The following is a 6,000-nucleotide window of genomic DNA, read 5'->3' on the forward strand; positions in this document are numbered from 1 at the left end:
CATGTTGAAGAGGAGCTTTGGCCTAAGGCTTTGAGCAGAGAGAGAGAGAGAGAGAGAGAGAGAGAGAGAGAGAGAGAGAGAGAGAGAGAGAGAGCGAACGACGAATCTCAGGAGTCAAGAGTTAGGAATCTCAGTGCTCGAAAAAAAACCTACAAAATTTAGAGAAATTTAATTTAATTTATTGTAAAAACCTTCAAATTTAGTCGTTTTACCTCTAAACTTTCTTATATGTAGGTTTGCCAAGCTTTTGGGAAAGAAAAAATCGAGCACTGGTCAAGATGCGAAGCAAAGAGAGAGAATGAGAGAGAGTCAATGGCGGCAGTCCAAGCTTATGTTAGTTGTGTATGAACACCGACAACCAGGGAGAGAAAACTTGAAAAGAACAAACAAACACACACACACACACACACACACACACGTAGATGTATGGGCCAGGCCAATCGCGCGGCCTCAGGCGCTCGGATAGTGTTTGAGAAAAATTTCTCAGCTTAATATCGTGTCGTTTTCAATTCCAAAAATGCTTGTGGAGGGCAAGGGGAAAGGAGAAATTCCACCCCAAAATAGAGAAAAATAACCTAATTTTTTAAAATTACCTCTTTGCAAATTCAAGAAAGTGAATTTTGTATGTTTGGGAAAATGGTTTTTCTTTTTTAAAATTTCTTATTCGCAGAAAGGGAATTTTGTATGTTTGGGAAAATGGTTTTTCTTTTTTAAAATTTCCTCTTCACAAATTCAAGAAAGGGAATTTTGTATGTTTGGGGAAATGGTTTTTCTCGAACATTGGGCCCGGGCAAGGGGAAAAGGAGAAATTCCACCACAAAATAGAGAAAAATAGTGACGGACTGAGACAATCGTGCGACCTCGAGCTCGGGCAATGTTTGGGAAAAATGTGTCTCAGCTTAATATCGTGCCGTTTTCATTTCCAAAAATGCCTGTTGAGGGGGAAAAGGAGAAATTCCACCCCAAAATAGAGAAAAATAACCTAAATTTTTAAAATTTCTTCTTTGCAAATTCAAGAAAGGGAATTTTTGTATGTTTGGAAAAACGGTTTTTCTCAAACGCTGGGCCCAAGCAAGGGGGAAAGGAGAAATTCCACCCCAAAATAGAGAAAAATAGTGTAAAAGTTTGAGAAAATAATCTATTTTTTTAACCTCGAACACTGACCCGGGCAAGGGGAAAATGAGAAATTCCACCCCAAAATAGAGAAAAATAACATAATTTTTTAAAATTTCCTCTTTGAAAATTCAAGAAAGGGAATTTTGTATGTTTGGGAAAATGGTTTTTCTCGAACACTGGGCCCGGGCAAGGGGAAAAGGAGAAATTGCACCCCAAAATAAAGAAAACTAGTGTAAAAATTTGAGAAGAAGACCTACTTTTTAAAAAATTTCTCTTTGCAAATTCAAGAAAGGGAATTTCAAATGCTTGGGAAAATGGTTTTCCTCGAACACTGGGCTTGGGCAAGGGGAAAAGGAGAAATTCCACCCCAAAATAGAGAAAAATAGTGTAAAATTTTGAAAAAATAACCTAATTTTTTTAAATTTCCTCTTTGCAAATTCAAGAAAGGGATATTTTGTATGTTTGGGAAAATGGTTTTTCTCAAACACTGGGCCCGGGCAAGGGGAAAAGGAGAAATTTTACCCCAAAATAGAGAAAAATAGTGATGGGCCTAGACAATCACACGGCCTCAGGCTCGGACAGTGTTCAGGAAAAATGTGTCTCAGCTTAATCTCGTGACGTTTTCAATTCCAAAAATGCCTATTGAGGGCAAGGGGAAAAGGAGAAATTCTACACCTCATTTAGACTTGGGATGAGGAGAGCACGGGACGGGGATAATAGTGGAGCAGCTGCTAGGATGGCAAAAGATTTTTTTTTTGGCAAATTTTCACATGCCGCGAGTTGTGAGTTCATAGAGTTGTCACCCAGTGCTCCGGAGTCCCTTTGTCTCTACCTTCATCTCTTCAATCGTCTTTGCATGCTCAGTGCTCTTAGCTACGGAGTTTAACCTGTTGTGGCGCTGACATGCTTCATCCGTTGTTGAGCATGTCGATGTCGAGTCTAAGGCATGAGTTATTTGAGTTTCGTTGCAGCCTGCTCTACAGCCTACCACAGCAGCTCCCGCTGCCCAGCTCAGGACATGCCGCTACGTCTTGGTCCTTGGAGCCTTCTGCGCATGCGCTACAGCCAAAGACTCAAGACTTGTCAAGAGCCTCTACTCTCAAGCTCTGCCCACGACGTTCTTTTTGGCTTTCATTGCATTGTGAGTATTTAAATTTGTTCTCTATTTTTAGCTGCTCTAATGTGAATACTCTTTATCAATGTGAGTCAAGACCATCGACAGTTTGTGGCCATGTGGGAATACTTAATATTTGACTCTGTATATTTTTCCAACAAAAAGAAAATCAGAGCACAAGCTGGGAATTGTCCTATTTTTAAGGTCAAAATTTGAAGTGTTTGCCCGGTATTTATACTAAAATTTATGTAAATTTCTCGGTTCTCCTCAAGGCAAGCTCAAAAAATAAAAGAGATTTTACGATATTAGTTGGTTAAAATACATTGGACCCCGATTTTTTTCTAACAGTGTTAAGTTAGGAGTAAAGGTGTAGTTAGTTTAAAGTTGAGCGACCTTAAGGGTTGGTGCACATTGCAGGGCTTGCCATAAACATTGTTCCTATCCAAAGAAAATAGGGACAAATAATAAACTTAAAACTATTTCGGTTTTTAGATGACAGTTTGAAGCATTTGTCAGTAATTACACTAAGTCTTGCTAGATTTTGTTAATTTTTTTCAAGGCAAGCTCAAAACCTAGCCAAGATTTTGCAAGTTAGTAATAATCTATAGAAATTAGAATGCATTATTTCAATTTTCAATGTCCATTAAAGAGTTCAACTCTCCACTAAACAATGCGGACTATGCATATATAATGTATGTTGATTTTTTGTTAAATAACGACTTCATCTACCATAGTGAAAGACTCATGACTCTTAGTGAAAGATTCAATATTTATCTAGCTAAGTATAGAGTTTGTATTATGTAGGACTAGGTGTTTAGCAAAAAAAGGACTTGGAGTTTAATACGCCTCATCTTTTTTGTTTTGGCCACACTCACAATTTTGAGTGGCAATGTTGTATTAACTCAATAAAGAATGTACATTAAGTCTCAAGTTGAGTGTGTGACACCGTATGTTTTTTTCAAAGACTCAAAGATCTTTTCTTTCAAGTTTTCTTGAAGTAGCAAAAGTGGTCGTTGTGTGTGTAGACCAAAATGTATTAAAGTCTAAAGAGTTTCTTCTTGTAAAGAGTTGCCTTATAGCGAGAATTATCTATTGTAAATTTACATGTAGATTATTGGACAACCCAAAATTGGAATTGATTTACAATTAAAATAATCTCAATTCATTGCATGGTCATATGGTTTGACTGGTTGTGTTATCTTGAGCTATTCATTCTTACCATGTTAAGTTGTGCCTCTTTTTACAATAAAAAGTGTTATATATTTTGAGATTGTTAGTTTGTTTTCTATGTAGTTACAAATTTTATAGTCTTATTTTTCCACATGGTCATATGGCTTGACCGGGTGTGTTATCTTGAAACGTCTAGCATACGTTGGGTCTATGCGTCCCACATACATAGTGTCTTTATTTTGTATATAATTGCAAATATAGTCTCAATTTGTCACATGATCATATGGCTTGACCGGGTGTGCCATCTTGAGCTATCGATTTTTACCTTCAGTTTTTCTTGCTATTCATAAAGCTTGACGGAGTCTCTTGAGCTATCCATTCTTACCAAATATTAAGTTTTGCGTCTTTTTACAATGAAAAACATTGTAGATTTTGAGATTGTTAGTATCTTTTCTATGTAGTTACAAATTCTATAGTCTCAATTTTCCACATGGTCATATGGCTTGATTGGGTGTGTTATCTTGATTTCTTGCAAGACACGTCTAGCATACCTTGGGTCTGTGTGTCACACATACATAGTGTCTTTATTTTGTATATTATTACAAATATAGTCTCAATTTGTCACATGGTCATATGGCTTGATTGGGTGTGCCATCTTGAGCTATCGATTTTTACCTCCAGTTCTTTTATCTTTCAAAGTGATATATGGGTCACATTAGGTTAATGTAGGAGCCTTAATGTGATAGTTTAAAATAGACTCAAATATATCTACACATATGTAGGTTGACTTCTTATTTCTTTTTGTTCATAGAATATCTATATAGTCAATATGACAGGGGGTAAGAAGAAGGCGTTTCTTCCGTCTCTAAGGTCAACTCTCTGTAAGATGATTAGTGAATTACCGAAGAAGCAGGTGCAAAGTATCGTGAAAAATGAGAGGCTCATAGAAAAAATGCTTGAAAAAGCTATTATTAGTGCGGTCTCCAAGGAAACCTTTGTTATAAGTAAAGATAAAACTCACTACTATGCTTATAGTATCATTGGTAACATGGAAAAGTGCACCCATGATTTATATGAAGCTCTTATCGAACGTGTTCAATTGATAAAGCTCAAGGCTTGGGATTTGGCTTGGCGTGTAGAAAGAGAGAAGAGTAAGCGTGCCAAAGATATAGATACACAATATGTGTTATCTAAAAAGCCACGAAGGGTGCAAGTCAACCATGCCCAAGAGAAAACGGTGTCAAAGATAGAATGCCACAAACATCCAATTGCGAACTCTCTACAGAGGTCTACGAGAAACTCGGAGTGTACCTTGACACTTGGCATACCACATGGTACTATCACCTATTTACAAAACTTGGGTGTCGGCTCCTTTGGTACATGAGTCCAAGTAAGAATTGATGGTAGTTCGTATCTTCCAAGTGAAAATACGTATGCAGCGAAGCAGTATCAAGGAATGCATGGACAGAATTTGAAGTCCTTCAAGGATGAGGTCAGCTTTGATCTTTGACATAGGGGGATTGTGTGCAGTGTTGTGCATACATACAATGAGCTTTTGATAGCCATTTTTCCTTACTTCAATGGAGGAAGCATTGGGAAAATGATGCACAGTCTACCTTTTGAGAAAGGTACCTTTAGTAGAATTGTGAAGAAGGAAGAGAAAGATGGCACACGTTCAAGTAAAGGTACGGTAACTAAGCTGATTCAGATCCTTGATTTGGCATCATTGATTGAGGATTAGCCATGAGGCCTAAATTAGAGAGGCGACATTCACTCACTTGTTGTCAAAGCAAAGCCATAAGTTTAAACCTTGGATTGCTCCAGAGCTATTGAAGGACACTTGACTATTAGCTTTTGAATTTGCTCGTGAACATTGAAATAAATTTCATCTTGCTCATTATCATAACTGCTATGTGAATCGGAAGACCTTTCTTCCAATTGACTATCCTCGCAGTGCCACTTAGTTGGCCTCCTACATCTGGTGCTGATTGACCCTTGGGTGATGATTCAGATTGCCTCTAAGCATATTCTATCCTCAAGTATATGTTCTCAGTCCCGGTCAAGTCTATTTTGACTTGCCGTACTTCCTCTGCTAAGCTCTCAATCAATGATTTCAAAGACTTGTCCAATCCCTTACCGGCCTCTTCCTTACCAGACACTCAAATGGGCTTGTTTTTTTGGTAGATTGTGTGTAATGTACATCATGTCAATGCCATCTTTATTTAATTTATCAAAGCAATTTTAAGGATGAGAAAGTAAAATGAGAAATTTAGTTGACAAGCAATGACATGGCCTTGTCCTTTGCACATGCAAAAAATAACATAATGAAATCATGGATTGGATTTGTATTACTATTGAAACTACATGCTTGATATTGGAAATTTATGAGTGAGATAAAGACATTATGCTTGAAGCCTTGTTACAGAACATGGGATTATTTTGATATATGCATTTGCAAGAAGCACCAACGTAATAAAACTCAATTGAAATATAAATTGCTCATTTATCATGACTAGTTGAAGAACACACTATATTTGATTATTTTCTTTACATAAAGGATACATCATGAAATATCTATTCATTTTTGCTTTGATGATGTT

The sequence above is a fragment of the Adiantum capillus-veneris genome, chromosome 5 (assembly GCF_014529385.1).
Source record: "Adiantum capillus-veneris isolate H3 chromosome 5, ASM1452938v2, whole genome shotgun sequence".
Taxonomy (NCBI): Eukaryota; Viridiplantae; Streptophyta; class Polypodiopsida; order Polypodiales; family Pteridaceae; genus Adiantum; species Adiantum capillus-veneris.